The sequence below is a fragment of the Schistocerca cancellata genome, chromosome 2 (genome assembly GCF_023864275.1).
Source record: "Schistocerca cancellata isolate TAMUIC-IGC-003103 chromosome 2, iqSchCanc2.1, whole genome shotgun sequence".
Lineage (NCBI taxonomy): Eukaryota > Metazoa > Arthropoda > Insecta > Orthoptera > Acrididae > Schistocerca > Schistocerca cancellata.
Window position 1 is genome coordinate 493,365,054 of NC_064627.1, and position 26,462 is coordinate 493,391,515.

The following is a 26,462-nucleotide window of genomic DNA, read 5'->3' on the forward strand; positions in this document are numbered from 1 at the left end:
AATCCCTTTATTTACAGGAGTGAAATCTGCAGACTGAATTAATATATGGCTCCAAAAGAAGATAAGTCGAAAAAAGAACTTTTTAAGTATTCTGAGGAAGACTTACAATGTGCAATAGAAGCAGTTCAAAACATTTTGGTATTCCATTTAGTACGCTAAATAATAAAATTAAAGGAAAAGTACCTATGCAGCGTAAGATGGGACCAAGTTCAGTTTTGACAGAGGCTGAAGAGAATTTATTGGTTAGCTGGATCCATGCCAACGCTAAAAAAGGCTTTCCAATAAAGCAAAGGACGCTGTATGAAACTGTGAGTGACATTGTTTTGGCAGATGGAAGACCTACACCATTCAAAGATGGAAGGCCTGGTGAAAAATGGTTTAAGTCATTCATGAAACGTCACCCTAATGTATCAGAACGGCATGCTGAGAGCATAAATACGGCCAGGGCAGCTGTTACTGAGGAAAATATTAGGTAGTGGTTCAATGACCTTCATCAGCATCTACAGCAGGGTAATAATTTGGACATTTTAAATGAACCAAAAAGAATTTATAATGCAGATGAAACAGGATTTGAAACATGTCCTAAAACTGGGAAAGTTCTGAGTCCGATTTCTTTTGACAATCTGTATGAAGTCAAAAGTGGCAATGAAAAGGAGGCCATTACAGTAATGGCAAATTTCAATGCTGCTGGAGACACTGTACCCCCAATGGTCGTATTTCCACTACAGAAAATTTCAAGGGACATATCCGAGAATTTGAACAGTGAATGGGGCATTGGGCGGTCAAAAAAAGGCTGGATGACAGGGGCCCTCTACTTTGAATACATTGCCAACATTTTCCTTCCATGGCTGAAGAAAGAGAGAGTCAGATTTCCTGTTATTTTATTGGTAGATGGGCACAAATCTCATACATCATATAAAGTTGCTAAGTTTTGTGCCGACAATGGGATAATACAATTTGCATTGTATCCAAATGCGACTCGTGTGCTTCAACCAGCTGATGTGGCAATATTTCGCCCCTGAAATCTGGATGGAGAGATGTTGTATATAATTGGAAACACAAAACTGGTAACAAAGTTGTAACAAAAACTGTATTTGGCCCATTGCTTGAGACTGTTATCAATGAAAAGGCTACTCCTGAAACAGTGAAAAATGGTTTCAGGAAGTGTGGTCTTTTCCCTTATGATCCTGATGCAGTGGACTATGCTAGATGTATGCCCAGCAAATCTAGACATTGTGCACCTGCTATAACGTGTGGTAATGCAATAAAACCATCATCGTTTGGTGTTGAACATCTTTTGCATTTTGAATCTTTAATGAAGAGAGGTAGAGCAGAAGAACTCCGTGCAGCAGAGAAAAATGGATGGGAAGGTGATCCAGGAGCAGAAGAACTGTTTCGGGTTTGGCGTAAAATTCGTGCTACTTGCAAAAAATGGTTCAAATGGCTCTGAGCACTATGGGACTTAACAGCTGAGGTCATCAGTCCCCTAGAACTTATAACTAATTAAACCTAACTAACCTAAGGACATCACACACATCCATGCCCGAGGCAGGATTCGAACCTGCGACCGTAGCGGTCGCGCGGTTCCAGACTGAGGCGCCTAGAACCGCTCGGCCACCACGGCCGACTGCTACTTGCAAATCACCTTCAACAAATAAAACTACAGATGCTAACATGCTATCTCTGCATATATGTAGTACAGAACAATCCATCCCTACATCAGAAAATCCAGCAGGAGATCCTCAAGTGTGTACTAACAGCAAAATATCTTGTGACTCAGAAGATGAATCATCCACATGTCATAATGAAAAGTCAGGAGATCAAGATTCATTACAAGAAAATGACAGTTCAGACACTCCAAAACGCCATTCATCCCAGTCATCTCAGAAAAACAGAATCAGTCCACATTTTGCTAATCATATTACTTGGCCTACTGAATCCCCTATAAAAGCTGGAAGGAAAAGAGTACATACCATATGCAACAACATCCAAACAGTGGCTAGACTGGAACAAATCAAAGGAAGAACTAAAGGCCAACACAGAAGCTGCCAAACGAGCTAGAATAGAACAACGTAAAATGGCAAAACAGACGAATGAGAAAAAAAGAAAAGGAAGGAAACTGTTTCCAGAGGCTGAGAAGGAAAAACTACCAAAAAAGAAACCTGTAAGAAAAGACAGTTCAGAGTCAGAATCCATCAGTGATGAATGAAGTCCTCATGAAGACACATCAGAAAATGAGTCTGGCAGTAATAAAAACATTGCTACCACTGAGAAGAGACATGACATTGGAAGGCCTGCATTCAAAGGAGGAGATTTTGCTTTGATCTTTTTTCCAGGCCAAAAGAATAATAAGTATAAATTTCTGTGCACTGTTCAAAGAGTCACCACAGAAGAGGACATTGAGGTAATGGGTTTCAAAAGCTGCAATGAAAGAAATACACAGTTTAAGACTGATGAAGATGATATAAGCACTGTTCACTCTTCACAGATTTTAGCAATACTTCCAGAACCCTCTATTATCTCTACAGGAGGCAGGCTGCGTTACAAGTTGCAGTGTCCTGTTGATATTGGAAAACTGGAATGAAACTGAGTAGACTTGTGTATAGTTTATTGTGTGTAGGCTACTATGTTATATTGTTTTATTTCATTGAAAAAAATTGTTCGGTATGTTAATCATTCATGTAAGTGTGTTAAAATTAAGTTCCCAGATGTAATTATCAATTTAATGTCAGATGATTGTATTTTTGCATATTGATCAACTACTGGACTATGGGCGATCATTTTGTGGAACTGTGTGATCAACTATTGGTAATTTCTGACCACTGTAACTGAAATTCAGAAAATGTAGGGAATAAGCATTTCAAAGTTTGTATGTCATTCTTTACAGGAAACTTTTCTCTGTGATATGTGTTGTTATCAACTTACTCCTTCATGTAGGTGTTCTATAAAAAATATAAACGTAAACTCAAATTGTTAATCAATCAACTATTGGCTGTATCACCCTATTTATTTATTTATTTAGCTTGTCCCGTCCCTAAAACCCCCAGTTTCCCACTGTTGTACCATTAGTTTGATTGTATTTTAGGAAGGAGATGTTGTTGTCGTATTTATACTGATTTTCGTGTTTGTTGCTGTGTGTATGTAGTGACATCATTAGCGCCATATTGGAGATGCTTAGAATAGCCATTTCTGCCATATTGATGACGTTATGGGTGAAAGCAGACGAATGGAATTGGACAATTTCGTAATCCCCAAGATTACACGCCACTTAGCTGAGCTCTGTATGTATCTATCATTGGATATAGAGTCAATCCATATGAAGTGGTCGAGTGATGGTTGCTTGACCATTTTTAAATATTTTAATATTTTTATATGTGATTGTCCTATATTTGAGAAGTTCAAAACAGTTTTTTAAAATAATTTATCTTGCACATTTACTGGATGGCGGCCATTTTTATTTGTAGGCGCATGATGATTTTTGAGTTTAGAGACGTTAGCAAAATATGAATATCTCTGCACTGGGTTAACTTTCAACATTGCAATTGACATGATCGTTTTTAGAAAAGTGTCCTCCACAATGTTGTCTATTACACAAAATACCCTAAATTCAAAAATAACCAGTCAAAATGACCTCCAAATTATCTCAGGTGGAACTGAATATAAAAATATGATTTTTGCACAGTTTGTACACCCATATGATAGCAATGTACTGTAAAAATTTCAACATTGACATCTTACTGTGAACTAAGGTATGAAACTGAGGAAATAATTCGCATTACTCTACAACTGATCTTATGGCTGTTGCCTATTTAAATGGTTTATTGTTTCATTGTAATAAAATTTAATTGTGACATATATTTAGTTAACACTATCACTCAATATTCATTTAGTTTATTTATTTTTAATAATGCAATATTAAACAATAGTGCTTTCCCTTTTGTTCTGTGGTAATAAAAATGCCCATTTACATTTTGGTTTATTGTCAATACAGAAGTACATTATCGCTGGGTGTGGCATTGTTGTAGTCAGTCTGTTCTGAAACGTCTGTTAGAGTGGATTACATACTTCATCGAGAGTGTAGAATGTGTTATGTGCTTTGTTCTGTGTGTAATTTGTAATTAATTTTGAGAGATCAACTGGAATGCAATAACATGGATGAACGGTGCTCTGTTGGACAAATAGCAAGTGAAGTGTGTCACAAAACAGTTTACAATTTAGTTTAAAAAAACTTGAAAAATGTCAATGGCTTTGATGAAGTTAGACAAACTTTGTTTAAATTTCGAGTATGTTCTTCTGTAACATCAGTGTGTGTGTATCAGGAGAGGAAATATATTCTGAAGTACAACCGCATTTTTGGAAGAAAGTGCTGTGAGCCACTTAAAAGTTCGTAAAAAGCCTATTACTAAAGGTTTGAGGGAAATGAAACTTGAACATTTGTCCTTGTTATGTGAGAGTGAAACAGCTTCCCAAGTGAAACTTAATGTGACTCCTGGAAATTCCCTGTGCCCAAATTGTTACTCAAAAATATTTGTTGTGAATCCAGAACCAGAATCATGTAACCTTGTTAATGACATTCATATTCATAATGAGGAAGCTGTTAGCATTTTGTAGTTTGCTCCCTGACTCATGGTAAGGGGGGGGGGGGGGGGGGGGGGGGGGGAGGAGAATGCAAAATTGGAAAGCCAAAATTTTGTGATCTCTGCCATAAGTGGTGTATTTTGGCTGGATGCTTAGGGACACACTCCGTATGTGTTTGTTTATATCATCAAAATGTCAAACTGATGATGCAGGTGATCTTAACTACAAAGAGTTACTAGATTTAATGGTCTGTGACACCAACAGTTACTACTGCATCATGAGATTGTGTAATAAATGCCCTGGTAAGGAAACCATTATTGAATTGTTTCACAAATATGATAAGGAAATGCCAAACAGTATTACCTTCAAACAGCGGGTCACAACTGACAGGACAGAAATGATAACAGTGGTTAAATCTCAGGAAGAGTACTTCGAATCATTAATTGATAACTTACAAAAACTCGAAAGTCACCACTATGTTTCTAAAATCCAAACTTAAGTTTTTGAAGGACAAAAAGGCACAACTGCATGAAACAGAATGCATAGTGCTAGCTGATTTTGCAGAAAATTTTACATTTGTGATTCAGGACCGAGCGAGGTCGCGCAGTGGTTAGCACACTGGACTCGCATTCGGGAGGGCGACGGTTCAATCCCACGTCCGGCCATCCTGATTTAGGTTTTCCGTGATTTCCCTAAATCGCTTCAGGTAAATGCTGGGATGGTTCTTTTGAAAGGGCACGGCCGACTTCCTTCCTCATCCTTCCCTAATCCGATGAGACCGATGACCTCGCTGTTTGGTCTCTTCCTCCAAATCAACTCAACTCAACTCAATGTGATTCAGGATGCAATACAAGGACACCACTGGGTCAATGACCAGGCAACAGTGCATCCATTTATTCTCTACTTTAAAAATAGGAAAGATGTAATTTGTAGTTCTTCAATTTGCGTTCTAAGTGACTATTTGCAGCACAACACTTTGGCTGTACAAGTGTTTCAAAAGTATGTAATAAATTACATTAAAAAAATTTTCCCAAGGTTGAGAAGATGATATACTTTTCAGTTGGAAGTGGTAGTCAGTATAAGAACAAAAAGAATTTTTCAAATCTGTGCAACCACAAAGTAGACTTTGGTTTGGAGGCTGAATGGCACTTTTTTTGCGTCTTGCCATGGTAAAAATGCATGTGATGGAGTAGGAGGTACAACAAAACATGAAGTAAGTAAAGCCAGCCTACAAAGACCAACCACAGACCAAATTCTCACACTACAGGACATCTATATCTTTTGCAAGGATTATATTAAAGGCATTACCTATTTTCTGATCAAGAAAGAAGAAGTGGTTCTGCATATGAAAATGACACTTCAAACCAGATTTGAAAAATGTATAGCAATAAAAGGAACAAGGCATAATTCAGTACCTTACTTCAATAACAATTGATTATATCCCGCCAGTATCACACAGGAATAGGCAACAGCCATAAGATCAGTTGTAGAATAATGTGAATTATTTCCTCATTTTCAAAAATTCAAATCTTCGTTCACAGTCAGATATCAATATTGAAATTTTTACAGTACATTGCTATCATATAGGTGTACAAACTGTGCAAAAATCTTATTTTTATATTCAGTCCCACCTGAGATAATTAACCTCAAACTTAACAAAAAATGAAAATTTTAAAATTTCAAAAATTCATAAAAAAATTAAGGAAACATTTGTAAGTGTTCTTGCTGTATATGAGGCTAGTAGTGTATGATATCTAACTATAGGAAAGAAATAGACTCTCATATTTTTGAAAATTTGGATACCAAACTTTGGAGGTCATTTTGACTGGTTATTTTTGAATTTAGGGTATTTTGTGTAATAGACAATGTTGTAGAGGACACTTTTCTAAAAATGATCATGTCAATTGCAATGTTGTAAGTTAACCTAGTGCAGAGATATTCATGTTTTTGCTAAAGTCTCTAAACTGAAACATGGTCATGTGCTTACAAATAAAAATGTCCACCATTCAGTAAAGGTGAAATGTAAAATTTTTTAAAAAGTTGTTTTAAACTTCTCAGTTATGGGGTAATCACATATAAAAAAATTAAAATATTTAAAAATGGTCAAGCAACTAACTTAATTTTTATTGGACCACTTCATTTGGATTGACGCTATATGTAGCTAACATACACTCAAAGACTGTTCTGGAAAAGTTGGACAATTCAGGTTCATTATTAGCAGAATTAATTATAGACATGGGATTGTATCGGTTATCATGTAACCTCTTTGTAGGTGGAAGCTAGGAACCAAAATCGTATGCACTGTGAAAATTTTGGGTTGTTGAAAAGCTTGACTTGAGTGCTGTGTTGAGATTAAAAAAAGTTTACACATCATATAACAATAATGGAAATTTGTGGATGGAGCAATATGTAAAATAAGGGAAATGCAACCACTGGCCCTGTAACAGACCAATGCATGGAGCACAGTAACATGTAACAGAGAACAGCTTCACACTAGCTTTCAAGCAATAGCTCTTTTTGTAGCAGTGCACTCATTCATACACACAACCAAATGTGTGACTGTGTGTACTATGGCTGCAAAAAAGGGGACAATGCTCAAAAGCTAGAATGAATGCTGTTTTCTGTTATATGCTACTGTACTCTATGTGTCAATCTGCTATAGACGAGTGGTTGCTTTTCCCCTATATTACATCTAAGTTTATCCATCATTTTCTTTTTGGCGAGATATTTGGTCCATTTCATCCACCAGTGGATATATGTAGGGAATTGCCTGCATCAAATCATTCTAGCAGATTTGCATCATGAATAATCAGTAGGCAACAGTAAAATATTTTTTGTGGTCACTGCAGGATTCATTAAGTGTTAGTAGTAGTGGTGTCAGTTATACTTATGAATACCGATGTCAGGTTAGACTTGTGGCATGAATACCGATGTCAGGTTAGACTTGTGGCATAATAATGTTGTGACGTGTGGTAATGCATGTGTGCAAACATAGGTAGAACAAAAAACTGACAATATTTATTTTACTTCTATATTATTTTAATGGAATGTACCATAGGTTGCAATGGTATACCGATCTTTAGTGTAGCCTGAGGAATAGGTTAGATTGAAAGTTACCAGTTCAATTTCAGAATTGGTAGAGTCCATGAATGTGATTCCATGAGATTCGTTGTAATTCCTGATGTCACTTACGTTTCACATATATTGGATTTTGATTACTGGTTCATGTTCGCCATTTTTATGACATCCGTGTTAATCAGACAGATGGTATCTGTAGGTGCAATATATCTGTGGTAGTGCATAATCCATGAAATGTTGACTTACTATAGAATACTCATTTATTTAAGAAATCTCCAGAACTAAACTCAAACTTACCTGTTTGGGCACTGATGTGCACAGGCCTGAAAAGCTTTGATGTAAAATTTGAATACTGTTCCTAAATAAGCTACTCAGATATTAAGTGTAACAGACTGTTAATGACAAAAACAGTAATTTGATTAGTTTCCCATAGGAACTGTTTCTAAATAGTAGCAAACCAGATGCCTTCACATGGAGTAAGGAGAGGTGAATGAATAAATGAAATGAAGAACAGCAGTAGACAATATACATATTGTAAGTAATTATTGATATTCAAATGTAAATGAGACACCAACTGAGCATACATATTTGAGTGATCTCCAAACATGTTGACAAGAAACATGGATAATAACATGACTGTAGAAAAAGCATTATTAATGAAAAGTCATACAGGAAAAGAAATACAATGGGAGAGATCCTATAAAATAATTTGGTGCCGAGTGTAATGTGGGATGGAACTAAAAGGAAGTGGCCATGACAAATAATCCCGCATTGTCTTTTTCGTGGGCATGGTAATGGTGCAGGTGTGGGATTTGCTGTTGCCTTCTGTAAATCTGTTACGAAGTATGTAACTGCAGTTTCAGTAGTTCACAGAAGTCATGGTCGATGAAGTTGTGAAAGCTGTACAGAATTTTAATGATGCAGCTGCTCATCATCTTCACATGCTTACTGGTATATTACTGTTGTGACTCACCAGTGTAAACTCTTTCTCACTTGAAAAGCGCAGGTTCAAAGGGGTGGCACTGTAAGTTGTCATACGTGTTGGATTCATTTGTCTGTGGTCATTGATGCCTTAGTACCACAAATGCTAGTTTGCATGCTTTGGAAAGTTGAAATCCCCCATCTCTATTAATCAGGTCATTAGTTATACATTTTTCAACTGCTCCTTTAAGCAAGGCGAACTATAGGATCTTTGTCCCTCTGTAGTTCACGCTGTGTTCCGTGTCAAGACTGTTCAGCAACAGCAGATTTTTCTGGCTGATCTTGTGTGACATCTATCTCCATTGCATATGTTTCTTTAACAGTGCGACACAGCTCGCAATTGTATGATTTCCCACACTGGCACTGGAATTTATATATTCCTGGTCTCCTTAGACCTAGGTTGTCTTCATAGAATGCAAAGTGGAAGACAAACCTTATTTGATATTTCTTGAATAATCTGCCAGTATTTCTTGAAGGTATCTTCATCTTGTGGGTGATAATGTATTTCAGTGTAGCATTGTTACAGATGAAAAGAAATCCAGTGTCCATGTGGCATTTTGTGGATACAAAGTCTTCAGCCAGGGCACTTTTCCTGTAATTCCTATAATGTTGGCAAAGTTTCACTTGCAGACAGCCACTGGGAGGATAGTTTTATGTCAGTAATTTGAGGTGTGCAGACTGAGCTCTGAAATTTAAACCACTAGATATTCTCCACAGGCTTTTAACAGTTTCTCTGATTTTTCCACTGCTTCACCATTATTATCTTTTTTTACTGTTGCTTTGGAGTGAATGTTGTGGGGACAGGTTGGTTTATAGCAAAGCTTGAATCTAAATTAGATTGAAAGATGACAGTTTGATGGGGAGTTGATAAAATTAGGGAATGTGGTGTAACAAGAATCTTGGTTACATTTATCAATCTATGCAGGTGGTTACTCAGAAGACAGTGATCATGGGATGTATCTCATTACTTTGCATTGGCATTTTGGCTATGTATCGTGTTCCACAGCTATATTTTTTATGGTGTTGCTTATCCTGATAGCTCATGTGATTATGATTGTTGTCCAGTCCTCTTCTCCAAATTCCAAACACAATGTGCGTTTTGTCTTAGTGATGGTGTGTGGATTTTCTCCAAGTGCTTCCACCCATTGCTGGGAAACATGTTGTCTAACCACTGCTGTCTTGTGGGATACTTACAACCTGCTGCTGATGTACATTCTGTGTTCCCACCAAATGTCATAGCAAGCACTGCAATCATTACTATGTTACACATAATGGCACTGCACCCCATATAGACATTTACCATCTGCTGCTCTGCTGTCTTTTTTACTGCTTTTGTTCCACTTCAGTGAGCTGCCTCATTTTCGAATTTTTTCCAGATAATATAATTTTCACAAACAGCTTGCACTTGAAAAGTTCACTCTGACTCGGATGTCCCTAGGCTACTCAGATATTTCTTATTTTTTGTGTTTATTGATGAGATGTATACAGATGCTTAAATAAGACCCCTCCTTTCACTCACCACTTTTACTCCATTTACCAGTTCTTTTTCTCACTGTGACTGCTCTCAGCCTCTGGGATTCTTTTTAAAAGGAAGTTGTCATACATAATTCCATATCCTGTTATATCTGTAATACATCATCTCCTTCATTGAAAGCTTTCATTTCTCTGTCTCTCTGGTGTGTTTACTTTCTTTTCAGACAGTCTGTGCATTACTAGACATGGTCCTACTGAGGAAGTGCCAAAACATAGCTGCAGCTGCTGAGTGAAAGATCAATACTGATTTACTGTCACCAGAGTAAATTTGTGTCCTAGCAGATGATGTGGGAACAGTGCCCAGGAGTACACTACCAATGAAACATTCAAGTCTCATATTGTAGACTGCTGTTTTCTGTCTCTCAGTGTCTGCGTCCTGTACTGTTAAAGAAATTTCCATTAGCTGTGGCCATTTTTCCACATTGATTTGTTCATTACAGATGTATTCATCACTAGAGCACCTGTTTACTTTCTCTCTCTCACCCATCCATTGCCACATTATATTTAAACTGCTCTGCAAAACTTAGACATTTGTGTTAACTGCCAGGTGGAAATAAATTAAAGTGCGAGAGCATGTTGCTGGAGCTCTCCCAGTCATGCACAGGAAGTGCACATGGCATGAGGTCAGCATGACTGTAGCACCAAATGAGGCTGGCTCCACAACACAAGGCAGTTGGAGAAACGGAAAAAACAGTATGTGTCAATCAGTGAGCCGTTACACACTGTGATGTTGTTCTTCATTACAACATGGCCAGGAGATAACATCTGGATGACTTAACACGGGGGAGAATTATCAGGAAACAGAGGATGTATGAGCATGGCAAGTTTGATGGTATTGCTCATAGCATTGTTTCACGTACATGGTTAGCATCTTGAAACACAGGCACTGCTGCCCAAAGGAGAGGAGATAATGGACCATGGTCAATTACAGTAACAGATGACTGCTAATTTATGCAGTGGGCAAGAAGGAGCCCATGTCAAACAGCAGGTGCAATTGCAACCACATTTAACAGGACTGCAATCTCTCACTCTACAGTGGCACGGTAACGTGCATGGGGTGGTCTCTGTGTACACTGACCAGTGCATTTTGTTCTGTTGGGCCCCACACATCAGCGGCACCATCAACAGTGGCTCCACGTGTGCTTGTGCCAAGAGCATAGGATTTGGGCCACTGAGGAGTAGGGTCGCATGCTCTTCTCAGATGAGAGCAGATTCAGTCTGATTAGTGATTCTGAACATACCCCCATGTGATGGGAAGTGGGAACACTTAATGCACCCAGGAATACTGTCGAACATGATGTTTCTGATGCCCCATGTTTTATTATGTGGGGAGGTGTAGTATTGCATGGGTGTACTGAACTCTAAAGTTTTGAACACTATACACTCACTTGTCACCATTATTGTGATACTGTAGTCCTTCCACATGTGCACCTTTTCATGGGTGCATTCAGCACTTAGTCCATTTTTATGAACGACAGTGTGTGACTGCATCAAACAACACAGGTGGATGAGCTCTTGGAATGAGAGAATATTTGGCAAATGGACTGGCCTGCCTGTTACCCCAACTTAACATCGAGCACATTTGGATGCAGTGGGGAGATGTATTGCTGCATGTCCACATGCACCAAAACACTCTACAACAAGAACTCCTTACCAACCTTGTGCCCACTGTGGGAGCATATAAAATTAAGCAACAAGTTCAGCCTCTTGGGGATTGAAGTTTACACAGACATAAATTAAAAAATGGTTACTATTTTAGCAGAATAATTTACAAGCACTATATGATTCAAATGAATATGTCCATTACCCACACATTAATAAAATAAAACTGTAACATGCTCCTATTAAACAAAGTAAAAAATAATTGGAGTTACTTAATTTACATTGTAGAAACATAATAGATGCTTTAACAAATGAGGTGTGAATTCTGAATTCTCGCAGTTTGACTGATGTGCTTATAAAAGAATAAAGTAAGGTGTGGGTATGAACACAGCAGAAGAAAACAAATCTAAAATGTACGTAGTCAGGTAGTGATACAAAATAGTTGATAGTTTCAAGTAAATAGTAACAGGAAGTTAATTAAACAAAACTACACAGAAGTGCCTTAGAGAGGATATGAATGTGGGAGGAACGTTGAAAACACTAAGAGAATGAAAAAGGCAAAACAGAAACACAACATTTCAGCACTTAGGTGGCAGATGGCACATTAAATAATCAAAGAAGTTATGAGAAAGTTTCAACAAATCTGTACTTAGTTAGGTATTTGCATGTTCCATGGGTCTGGAATACGGAAAAAGTCTTTTTTGCAATTATAGTACATCTGCTCAGCCAAAAATACAGCAACACCCGTTACAGGTAATGCATATGATGGTCTATGCTGAACTCCATTCATTTATTCTCTCTCTCTCTCTCTCTCTCTCTCTCTCTCTCTCTCTCTCTCTCCTCTCTCTCCCTCTCTCTCCCTCTCTCCCCCCCCCCTCCCTCCTCGCTCTCTCCCTCCCTCCCTGACGGGCAGGTGCACGCGCGCACACACACCACACACACACACACACACACACACACACACACACACACACACACACCTTTGTGGCGTAAGAGGAGTTGTGAAGCAGACATGATTTCAGTTTGCATTTGAAGTTAATATTATTATTCATTAAATTCATTACATTCCAAGCTACATTACCAAAGACACTAAGGCTGAGTTGTCAGTGTAAATCATTTCTCCTTCTGGTATTATATTTATGAATTTACTGTTGTTATCAGACTGTAATTGGTTGTTGACAATGAGAGTTAAAAGGGAGTAAATGCACTGTGTGGTTTTTGTCATTACGCCAAACTGTTTAAAAAGTGATCTACAAGAGGATCTAAAGTGGATGCCACACATAATCCTAATGATACATTTCTGTGCAACAAATATCCCCCCTCCCAATGATGAGTTACCCCAGGATATGATGCCACAATACATTGGGGAATAAAATTAACTATTTTTTTGACATTATCATCTCCAAAGTCTGGTGTAATCTGTAACATAAAAGTGTAACAGCTAGATGTTTCAGGTCTTTAACACATGACTTCCGGTTCAGGATCATATTGAATAAATACCTAAGTATTTAATATATTGTTTCATTTACTGATTTACCCTTGTTTCTAATGGTGTCATCAACCCCTGTGCATTGCAATATTGCATATATTGTAAAATTTTTATTTATTGCGGATGTGGACCACAGGAATTGTGACAAATAAAGTTATTGCTGAAAACCTTTGCATGAGTGACAGTCAGTTTGCGGAGAACCAGATATTTTCTAGAAAATATTATTTATATTTTCGTATGAGGAAGGTTCTCTATTAGAGTTGATTTAGTACTTGCACCATTAACTAAGAGAACTAATTCTGTTTCTTGAATGTCTAATGGAAGATCATTTATTTACAACAGGAACACTGCAAACACACTGTTAATTCCTGTCGTTCACCTGTTGTGATTATTCACCATTCTGAAATTTTTTTTAAATTCTTTTTTAATCACATATGTGCACATTACTTTCTTAATGCATCATCCAGCATCCTTTTAGTTAGATAGGTAGAAAATTGGTTACAAGTGGTATTTGAGGTTCCCTAGTAGAATATTGTGAACTGCATAATCAAACTCTTTTCATAAGTCACAGAAGATACTAGCTTCATATTTTGTCATTCAAATTTTGTGTTAGATGTTTTGCGAATTGAAAACTACCATATTCTGTAAAGAGACCCTTTTCAAATCCAAACTGAGACTACAGATCTGATTTTAAGAGAGGTGTATTATGGTTTTTGCATACTTAATTTCTTCCAGCTCCTTTGGGGAGGAGATAAATAGTGAGACTGGTTAGTAATTAACAATATCTGTCTTACTACCTGTATTGCAAAGCAGTCTGACAATAATATTCATGTTTATCTGAAAGTATCCTGTGTAATAGTGATTTGTTGCAAATGTGACTGAAATCATTGCATACATTTTTTAAAAAAAAGAATTTTAGTGCTTGAAATATTATTAATTCCATGGGAGTTTTTGTTTTTGAGGGGTTAATTGTTTTTAATTTCTTTGGCAGAGCAAGGGGCAGTTGCGATTTGCTTGTATGTGTGAAGCATGGCTTTTTGCATATGTTCTGTTATTGTATCCCTTGAACTGCCCATGCCAATCTTCTTTAAACCCACTACAATGAAGTAAATTGTTTGTGTTGGCTGTCTCACTGTCATTTATTATTTGAGTGTTTCGTTTTAATAAGAAAGTATACCCATTCTTTTAACTGATTTCTTAGTATGTCTTATAATTATTGACTGTAAGATTTAAATTTACCATCTGAATTGTTTATTTAAGACATTACACAATTTTTTGTAAAACAAGACATTTAATTCAGTGCTACAGCTTACATTAAACTTGAGTAGGATAGTGGGAAATTCAGTATTGGAAAGGTGGTCAAGAAAAAGAAAAAAAAGCCATAACACTTATTCTCTGCAACCCAATTGTAAATGTCTGGAAAAGAGGAAGAAGTGTGTTAATGAAACACATCTGAAACACCTTTGTATATAGGGTGTTGAAAAAAGTGTTCCCTATTTTCAGAGATTGTAGTGGGTACCAAAACAAGGAAAAACTGTCCAGTTAACATGGAATCTTTAATGCTTACTGTAAGAACTACAAGCAAGTGTTCACCTTCATTGTTGTGAAACACATATCTCAAGCTCATTGCTATTATGAACAATTTACAGAAGGCAGTAAACAAATGAGAGCACATTATTCTGTTACTGTGAAGCAGCAGAGTGTTTAATGTAATGTGCATGATATTACATATGACCTGCACTGATGAAGCATCGTTAAAGGAGATGCTCAATATATTGTCCATTCATAGCAAAGTGTGCTCCTCTCAGGCATCGTAGGGAATTGCGCACTCCCTGGAAAACACCAGGTTTGTTACAGATGCACTGGGAGGCATTGAGATGTGCTCCTGTACTGTTTTTAACTCTTCAGTGGGCCTTACATACACCAGAAATTGCAAGTTTCACCACAACCAAAAATCTGAGGGACTAAGATTAGGGAAATGAGGTGGTCAGTGTACTGGATCTGTCTGACCAACCCCTTGCCTATTAATTGCGTGTGTGAGGTGTTCTTGGACATTTCAGGAGAATGAGCTGGTGCTCCAGCATGCATGAACAACATCCCGAGCCATTGTTGGAATGGTACCTCCTCTCTAGCAGGACAGGCAAGTCATTTGATGGGAACTAATATGTAACAGCATTTCCCAGACTTATCAAACACAAACTGGTTTCATTAGAACTACTGCATGCGCTATACGCACCCAGAACTGCGAGGAAGATTTACAGTAACAGCACTAACAGATGAAACTTCCTGGCAGATTAAAACTGTGTGCCCGACCGAGACTCGAACTCGGGACAGTTTTAATCTGCCAGGAAGTTTCATATCAGCGCACACTCCGCTGCAGAGTGAAAATCTCATTCTGGAAACATCCCCCAGGCTGTGGCTAAGCCATGTCTCCGCAATATCCTTTCTTTCAGGAGTGCTAGTTCTGCAAGGTTCGCAGGAGAGCTTCTGTAAAGTTTGGAAGGTAGGAGACGAGGTACTGGCAGAAGTAAAGCTGTGAGTGCCGGGCGTGAGTCGTGCTTCGGTAGCTCAGTTGGTAGAGCACTTGCCCGCGAAAGGCAAAGGTCCCGAGTTCGAGTCTCGGTCGGGCACACAGTTTTAATCTGCCAGGAAGTTTCATATCAGCGCACACTCCGCTGCAGAGTGAAAATCTCATTCTGGAAACATCCCCCAGGCTGTGGCTAAGCCATGTCTCCGCAATATCCTTTCTTTCAGGAGTGCTAGTTCTGCAAGGTTCGCAGGAGAGCTTCTGTAAAGTTTGGAAGGTAGGAGACGAGGTACTGGCAGAAGTAAAGCTGTGAGTGCCGGGCGTGAGTCGTGCTTCGGTAGCTCAGTTGGTAGAGCACTTGCCCGCGAAAGGCAAAGGTCCCGAGTTCGAGTCTCGGTCGGGCACACAGTTTTAATCTGCCAGGAAGTTTCATATCAGCGCACACTCCGCTGCAGAGTGAAAATCTCATTCTAGCACTAACAGATGTTTACTGCATGCCATATCCAACGACAGTAATAAAGGAATGTGCCCTCATTTGTTAACTACATTCTGTACCTCATTCATAATATCAAAGAGCTTGCAATCGGAGAGATGTGTGTCACAGTAGTGACGATGATCAGCAAGAGCTCGTAGCTCTTATGGCATGCATTCTAGAGCCCATTTTTATTGACCTTTTTTGTCTTGTTTTGGTCCATACTACCGCCATTGCCGGTCCCAAACCCTGGGGCCCCATCTCACAAGTCATGGGGTAGGAGGAGTGGGAGGAGCAACAATCTCGTAAAAAAAAAAAAAAAAAACCTGGGTCCATCTGGCTCCGGATGGTAGCACCCAGTTAGGGCCCCTACCTAGGGTTACAGGTGAAGCCCGGCCAACGGTCTCAAAGGCGGAAGAGGAATGTCACTTCCTAACGGCAGAGAGAGGGGAAGAGCCACTGAAACATATCAGGTAGCGGCGGTACTCCATGTTAGGGGCTGCTACCAAAGGCATCTGTGTCCCCATGTCAGGGGCGGCCTGAACACATCTTCTGGGGCTAAAACACCCAGTTAGGGCCCCTACCTAGGGTTACAGGTGAAGCCCGGCCAACGGTCTCAAAGGCGGAAGAGGAATGTCACTTCCTAACGGCAGAGAGAGGGGAAGAGCCACTGAAACATATCAGGTAGCGGCGGTACTCCATGTTAGGGGCTGCTACCTAAGGCATCTGTGTCCCCATGTCAGGGGCGGCCTGAACACATCTTCTGGGGCTAACAACTTCAGTTGTATAACTGGACGGACATGAGCTGTCCCATCAAAAAATTTTGTAGCTCGTGGAATGGATCGCACTATGGAATCGAGATTACCCCAGGGGGACAATCCCCTGTTGACCAAGGTCGACACAAGCAGGCATTCGGATTCTGGGGGACCTGCCAAAAAGTGCGTAAGGGAAGAGTCGGAGCTCCCAAGAACCTCAAAGAAGATTAAAACTAAAAAGATTTTCATAATTGGAACGATAAATGTACAGACAATGATTAAGACTGGTAAACTTAAACAGGTAATTGATGAGATGAAAGAGGGAAGCATTGGAATATTAGCGATGCAAGAAACAAGATACACTGACGAAGACACAGTGGAGTGAGAAGGCTTCATAATACTGAAGGGGAAACCAGGAGTTAAAGTGGGAAAGGAAAGACATGCACCTAGATGATTTGGTACAGGGTTCATAGTAGACAAGAGATACGAGGATGGCATAACTGAAATAAGTGCAGGTCAGAAAGGATATCAACACTGACTTTTCAAGCAGGGAACAAAAAGTATACAGTAATAAATGGACATGCACCTACAAATGACAAAAACAGGAAAGACAAGAAAGTTGCTGATAATTTCTGGGAAGAGCTAGATGATACACTGAAAAACATACCATATAGACATGTAAATATACTAGTAGGAGAGTATAATGCACAGATTGGAAGAGAGAAGCAACGTAAAGGAGTAATGGGCGAGTACCCTGCACACCAGTGGACAAACAAAAATGGAGAAAGGCTAATTGAACTGTGTCGAGAACACAAAATGAGATTGATGACAACACACTTCAGGGCCAAACCGTGTAAGAAAAAGACATGGGCAAACCCATTGCCTTAGGGAATTCCAAATTGACCACATAGCAATCAGCTGGACAAATGCTAAAGAGATCATGAACACAAAGGTCAGGAAGAACACAAGTATAGAATCGGATCACTATCTTACAGAAGTTAAGTGCCTTTGGATTCCGAACAGGGACAGACTGCCACAGACGAACAGAAGAACAGAAAACATAAAGGTAGTCGGAGACAAATTAAGACACGATCAATCCAGATATGAGGAAGGAATTGAATCATTCAATGAATGGGATGATATGAAGCGAAATATGGCGAAACAGGCTGAACTATGGGGAAAGGAAGAAAAGAAATGGAAGCACTGGTGGTGGAACAAGAAATGTGAGGAAGCGGTAGAGACTCGCAGGAAAGCCTGGAGAGACTGGAGCAGCAAGAAGGACCCAGAAAAAATGGGAAGTTTTCTTAGGAGCAAGAAAGGAAGCAGCCCGAACAATAAGATGGACCAGAAGACAGAAGATGAAGCAGGAACTGGACGAGATTGAGACCAACTTCAGGAAAAACAACAGCAGACACTTTTTCGGAAAATTCAAAGAGAGTCTGATTGGATACAAGGGTAGAGAACTGTTCATAAGAGATAAGAAAGGGGAGCTGGCTGTCAGTGCAAAGGAGAACTGTCGGATTTTTGCAGAGCACTTTCATGACTTGCTGAACTGTGAACCACCTGAAGAAGAGCTGGAACTGGGGACTGACACAAAAGAGAGAGAGCCACACCCTCCAACCAGGGATGAAGTCGCACATACCATAAGCGATCTGAAGAATAATAAGGCAACTGGAGAAGATGGTATAGCAGCCGAGATGATAAAGTGGGGAGGCAACAAAGCAATAGACAACATGGCCAACATAATTCACCAAATCTGGAGAACAAAGAAGTTGCCAGAAGGATGGAAGAATGCAATTGTAGTACCAATACACAAGAAGGGGGACAAGAGAGATGCAAACAACTACAGAGGAATATCGCTACTAGAGATCGGATACAAGGTGCTATCAAAACTATTGCTCAAGACAGTAGAAGAACAGGTAGAAAGTACAGTTGGTGACTAGCAAGTGGGATTCAGGAAGGGAAGAGGTTGTGTAGAACAATATTTATCCTGAAGCAATTGATAGAACATAGGCCCTTAAAAAACAAAAAGACAGTAATAACCTTGTGGACTTCAAAAGGCATATGACTCCATCGACAGACTGACTCTTGTTAGGATCCTGAAGAAGAGAGGACTTGATGGAACTACACAAGAACTCTTAAAGAAATTCTGACAGACATAAAAGCAAGGGTGAGATTCAGAGGAGCACTGTCAGAAGAATTTGAGATCAAGACTGGTGTTAAACAGGGAGATGGATTGTCACCATTGTTGTTCAATATAGCTCTGGACAAGGAAGTAAATTATTTGTGTTGGCTATCTCACTGTCATTTATTATTTGCGTGTTTCCTTTTAATTTGAAAGTATACCCATTCTTTTAACTGATTTCTTAGTATGTCTTATAATTATTGACTGTAAGATTTAAATTTACCATCTGAATTATTTATTTCAGACATTATACAATTTTTTGTAATCACTTACAGACTTCGAGAAACAAGACATTTAATTCAGTGCTACAGCTTACATTAAACTTATGTAGGATAGTGGGAGATTCAGTATTGGAAAGGTGGTTAAGAAAAAGAGAGAAAAAAAAGCCATAACACTTATTCTCTGCAATCCAGATTGTTAATGTGGGGAAAAGAGGAAGAAGTGTGTTAATGAAACACATCTGAAACACCTTTGTATATAGGGCATTGAAAAAAAGTGTTCCCTATTTTCAGAGATTGTAGTGGGTACCAAAACAAGGAAAAACTGTCCAGTAAACATGGAACCTTTAATGCATACCGTAAGAACTACAAGCAAGTGTTCATCTTCATTGTTGTGAAACATATGTCTCAAGCTCATTGCTATTATGAACAATTTACAGAAGGCAGTAAACAAATGAGAGCACATTATTCTGTTACTGTGAAGCAGCAGAGTGTTTAATGTAATGTGCATGATATTACATATGACCTGCACTGATGAAGCATCGTTAAAGGAGATGCTCAATATATTGTCCATTCATAGCAAAGTGTGCTCCTCTCAGGCATCGTAGGGAATTGCGCACTCCCTGGAAAACACCAGGTTTGTTACAGATGCACTGGGAGGCATTGAGATGTGCTTCTGTAGTGTTTATAACTCTTCAGTGGGCCTTACATACACCAGAAATTGCAAGTTTCACCACAACCAAAAATCTGAGGGACTAAAATTAGGGAAATGAGGTGGTCAGTGTACTGGATCTGTCTGACCAATCCATTGCCTATTAATTGCGTATGTGAAGTGTTCTTGGACATTTCAGGAGAATGAGCTGGTGCTCCAGCATGCATGAACATCATCCCGAGACATTGTTGGAATGGTACCTCCTCTAGCAGGACAGGCAAGTCATTTGATGGGAACTAATATGTAACAGCATTTCTCAGACTTATCAAACACAAACTGGTTTCATTAGAACTACTGCATGCGCTATACGCACCCAGAACTGCGAGGAAGATTTACAGTAACAGCACTAACTGATGTTTACTGCATGCCATATCCAACGACAGTAATAGAGGAATGTGCCCTCATTTGTTAACTACATTCTGTACCTCATTCATAATATCAAAGAGCTTGCAATCGGAGAGATGTGTGTCACAGTAGTGACGATGATCAGCAAGAGTTCGTAGCTCTTATGGTATGCATTCTAGAGCCCATTTTTACTGAACTTTTTTGTCTTGTTTTGGTCCATACTACCACTTCTCAAAATATGGAATATTTTTTTTAAACTCTTTGTAAGTTTGAGGTGTGAGTGGCTTGAAGACTTTTTAAGTAAGAGAACCCATTACGTTATCGTGGATGGCGAGTGTTCATTGGAGACAGAGGTGTTAAGTGGAGTTCCTCAGGGTAGGGCTGCTCTTGTTCTCTACATTCATAAACAATCTGATGGATAGGGTGGGCAGCAGTCTGTAACTGCTGGTGGTGCTGTAGTCTGTGGGAAAGTGTTGTCTTTAAGTAAGTGTAGGATGATACAGGATGACTTGAATAGAATTTCTTTTTGTTGTGGTGAATGGCAGCTTGTTGTAATCAAAAAAATATAAGTTACTGCAGGTGAGTCATAAAAATAATCCTTTAATGTTGTGATACAGTACTAGTGGTGAGCTGCTTGACACAGTCTTGTTGTTGCAAAGTAGCACGAGATGGAACGAGCTCACAAGGTCTATTGGAGAGAAGGTGAATGGTCGACTTTGGTTTATTGGGAGAATTCTAGGAAATTGTAGCCAAGTTATACACTGAGGTGACAAAAGTTGTGGAATACCTCCTAATATCGTGTTGTACCTCCTTTGTCTGGCATAGTGCACCATCTCAACTATGGACTCAACAAGTTGCTGGAAGTTCCCTGCAGAAATGTTAAGCCATGCTGCCTCTATAGCCATCCATAATCACGAAAGTGTCACGGATGCAGGTGTTCATGCATGAACTGACCTGTTGATTATGTCCCATAAATGTTTGATAGGATTCACGACTTGCGATCTGGGTAGCCAGTTCCTTCGCTGAAATTGTTCAGAATGTTTTCAAACAATGGTTGACCCATTGACAAGGCACATTATCATGTATAGAAATTCCATCATTGCTTCAGAACATGAAGTCCTTAAATGTCTGCAAATAACGATTTCCAGTCAATGACCAGTTTAGTTGGACCAGAGGACCCAGTCCATTCCGTGTAAACACAGCCCATGCCAGTGCACCACCAGCTTGCACATTGCCTTGTTGACAATTTGGCCTCATGGGGTCTGTGCCACACTTGAACCCCACCATCAGCTCTTACCAACTGAAATTGGATCTATTATGACCAAGCCATGATTTTCCAGTTGACTAAGGTCCAATCAATAAGGTCACAAACCCAGGAGAGGCATTGCAGGCGATGTCATGGTGTTAGTAAAGGCAGTCGCATCAGTCATCTGCTGCCAAAGACCATTAATGCCGGATTTCACCACACCGTCCAAACAGATATGTTTGTCATACATCACACATTAATTTCTTTATTTATTTCACACATTGTTGGTTGTCTGTTAGCACTGGCAACTCCATGCAAACACTACTCTCCCAGTCGTTAAGTGAAGGTCATTGGCCACTGTATTGTCCACAGTGAGAGGTAATGCCTGAAATTTAGTATTCTCGGCACACTCTTGACGCTGTGGATCGTGGAATATTTAATTCTCTAACGAATTCCGAAATGGAATGTCCCATGGTCTAGCTCCATCAAAGTCTGTTATTCCCATTGTGCGGCCATAATCATATCAGATAACTTTTCACATGTATCATCTGAGCACAAATAACAGCTCTGCCAATGCACGGGCCATTTATACCTTGTGTACGCGATACTACCACCATATGTATATGTGCATATAGCTATCCCATGACTTTTACCAAGTCAGTGTAAAGGAGACAGCATACTGAACATTTGTGTGACTCATTCGTGAGTACTGCTCCATTGTTTGAGATCCCCACCAGGATGGATTAGAGGAAGACTTAGAACCAATTCAGAGACATGTTTTTAGTTTTGCTTCTGGTAGGTTCATTCAACATGCGAGTACTACAGGTATGCTTCAGAAACTCAAATGGGAATTCCTGGAGTTAAGAAGTCACTATTTTTGTGAAATACTATTGAAAACATTTAGAAAACTGGCATTTAAAACAGACTGGAGAGCAATCCTACTACCACCAGTGTACATCTTGCGAAAGGATTGTGAAGATAGTCTAAGAGAAATCAGAGTTCATAGAGAAATATATAGACAGCATTTTTCCCTCACTCCATTTATGAGTGAAACAGGAAAAGGAATGATTAGTAATGGCACAAGGTACCCACCACCTTGCACCATATGGTTCCTTGTGGGGTATACAGGTAGATGATTGCCTCTAGTGCAAATAAACTACAACTGTGAGTAAAAGAACTTACCAGAGAAGGTTTCAAAATAGACCTTAAAATCATTTATAAAAGTAAAATATTTATTCCACCAGATCAGATTAGGGCCTTCTGTTAGATTGGACCATAGTTTCACACATACTGTATGTTTTTTCACCGCAGATTTCCGCAAAAATTAACAGTAATTTTAATATGAAAATAGTGTTAATCTGTAGTGGATGATATAATTTTGACTGTCATGAAAATTAAATGTACATGGGTGGGACGTGAAGCCAGGCTTGTAGTATTTGGACAACAGATGTTTTATGCAGGAATCCCACCTTTTTTTTATTTTTATTTTTATTTTATTTTAAGGGGGTGACAACAACTAGTTTGAAAGTGGGTGGATAACATTAGGAAACGTGGGAGGAGCATGGATGTGTTTAGCTGAAGACCACAACTCTAGAAAAAGTGTAGAGCAAGCTTGTATCCATAAGTGAATGTAAAATGACTAATTATTATGAAAAAAAAAAAACTTTTCATACACCACACACGAGAGAGAGAGAGAGAGAGAGAGAGAGAGGAGGGGGGGGGGACTATTGTTCTCTCCCAATGCTGTGACTTAACCACTTTGTGTAGTGATCATCCAGTGGAATGGGTAGTGCAACACAATGCAGAAGAGGTGTGAGACATCCATGTTAAGGTCGTGGCACAGGATATCTGGAATTAGGGGGAACATCACAAAGAAAACAAAATAAGGAAATAATTCCAGAGACAATAGCCAGTAAGCTGACAGCAATGTTCACTGGTTAAGGGGCTCCTGAAAGGCTCAAAATCATGAGAAGTTCAATTTTTACTTTTTTGCGTTTTCTGAATCTGCAGACTATTACCTTTTAATAGATATATAATTTATTCAATTCCGAAGACTACAACTATTTTTAAATTTTTTTTGAAATGTGTTCTACATGGGCGTGACCCACTGTGGCGCTGTTAAACTGCTGTCAAATGGTGTTATTATTAACGTCCGTGTTCATCAGGTACATTTTAGTGATGTGAGATAAAGTATGTGTTGTGGCTAACCTGTGATGGTTCAATATATATCGCTGGTGTGATTGTCGATTGTTTCATGTTTATTTACTCTGTCATTATCTCGAAAATATTCGTAATTAATTCTGTTTCTTGAGTCTCTGTTTTGTTGAAGTATAATAATGAGTAAAAGTAAAGTTATTAGAAATCCTCTGAAGGCTTTTAAGAAAAGGAGAAATGTTGGAAAGCCAAAGGTATGTGTTATTACTGTAAACAATAAAGACGATAACCACGTGAGTGAACCTAACCTCTCAAGTACACCTGCCCATAGCAGCCAAAGTGGGAAAGAAAATACTTCACAGAAGAAGCTTGGTTCAATGAGTGAAAACTATGAATGTTTTATGGGCGAATCGGATGTGAATGAAATATTTGATATGTCGGTTCTCAAAGGAATTTTTTCAAACTGTGTAAGATGTATTTATTGTAGTGAAGTTGGTCTGGAACTCTCCATAATAGAGCACGTAGGACTTGCTAGTGAAATACAACTGAAATGTGATAAGTGTTCATACATGACCACCTTTTGGAACAGTGTTGCAGTAATTGCAACTGAAGAAAATGGTAGCAAAATCTACGAACACAACATTAGATTTGTTTATTCCTTGCGTTCAGTTGGTAAGGGTGCTACTGCAGGTGCAATTTTCTGTGGCATCATAAATCTTCCAAATCCCCCAACCAAGTTTACGACCTATAATAAATTAATAAGGTCTAAAGTAGATGATGTCTGTATAGAATCTATGAAGAACGCTGTGGAAGAGGCAGTAATGGAAAATAATGGTAACAGAGATTTGACTGCAGCGTTCGATGGTACCTGGCATAAACGGGGACACACATCTCTTCATGGTGTAGTATCTGCCACCAGTATGTATACAGGGAAAGTTTTAGATGTAGCAGTAATATCAAAGTATTGTAGATGTCCACAAAAATATAAAGGTACACATGAAAATAATTGCAAAGCTAACTATAGTGGCAGTAGTGGAGGAATGGAAGTGCCTGGTGTTGCCAGTATATTCAAGCTTTCTGAGGTGTGTGATAAAGTGCGATATGTTAATTACCTTGGTGACGGTGATTCTAAAAGTTTCAAACATGTTCAAGGACTGAAGCCCTATGGTGATGATGATGTAGTGCAGAAATTTGAGTGTATTGGACACGTACAGAAGCGAATGGGAACAAGACTTCGGCGACTGAAAGCTTCGTACAAAAAACAAAAACTCAGTGATGGTAAAGGGTTGGATGGGAAGGGAAGGTTAACTGACAGTGTAATTGACAAAATACAGAACTATTATGGAATGGCTATTAGGCAAAATACACAAAGTGTCGACGAAATGAAGAAGGCTGTTTGGGCTCTTTTTTTTTTTTTTTTTTTCATACTTCTTCAACCGATGAAAATCCTCAACATAGCTTGTGTCCCAAAGAAGAAGACAGTTGGTGTAAATATAACAAAGGATTGCTAACTGGTGAAGTGTACACTCATAAGCATAGTCTGCCTCATGCAATAATGGAGGTGATAAAACCTATATTCAGAGACTTAGCAGCACCTGAACTGTTGAAAAAGTGTATTCACGGAAAAACTCAAAACCCCAATGAAAGTGTAAATAGTGTTATATGGTCGAGAAACCCCAAGACTGTATTTGTTGGAATAGAAACACTTCACTTTGGTGTGTATGATGCTGTTGCGACTTTCAATGATGGCAACATTGTAAGGTGCAAGGTATTTAGAAATATGGGAATGAAGATAGGTTCTAACATGGTACGAGCGATGCTTGCTTTAGACAAGGAACGCCTTCGGGCTGCAGACAGGGCTGTAAAGAGTCTAGAAATACAAGCAAGAGTAAACAGGAGGAGGAACAAGAGGAAGCTGGAGGAGGAGTTTGCAGAGGATGAAGATAATCCCTCCTATGGACCTGGAATGCACTAAAAAGTTAATCCAATCTTTGTCACTCGATTCCCAAAACTTTTATTTTCTCATACTAATTACATGTTTTCTAAGGATCTTCCAAACATATTTGTTTCAAACTTTCAGTAAATGTTACACAGTACCTTCTGCATAATTTGACACAGCCTTTTTCCAAAAAAACTGTATATTTTTGAATATATAAATAAAAAATTGCAAAAAAATGTTGTGAATTTTCATTACAATTGAAAAAAAAATCATCTTTAATAACTGAACTAAAATTTTGTAAAATCCCTGTGTTAAGTTGTAGCCCATATTCCAATAAATAATCTGTAAAAAGTTCAACTTCCTACCTCAAATACTTTGTGAGGAAAGATGTAATTTATAAGTGTTATTTTAACATTGCAAGTATAGGGCGTTCCGGAGCCCCTTAACAAACAATCCTAATGATGTTTTATGCTCTGATCCACAATTTTATAACAAATAAGGGACATTTTAATTTATTTTGTCACTAATTTGAGGTGTCTGTCTCAGATATGAATGGTATTGATGTAACTACCTTTCTTGTGGCCATTAATCTCTTATAATCATTACTTCTGTTATACACATGAAATGGTGCATCTTTATTCAACAGTG

General features: G+C 38.8%; 1 protein-coding gene across 1 annotated transcript in view; it reads left to right on the top strand.

Moving 5' to 3' along the window:
- The window catches only part of LOC126162017 (ras-related protein Rab-40C), a 34,965-nt gene that overhangs the window by 3,599 nt on the left and 4,904 nt on the right, over positions 1-26,462 (top strand). The window lies entirely within an intron of this gene.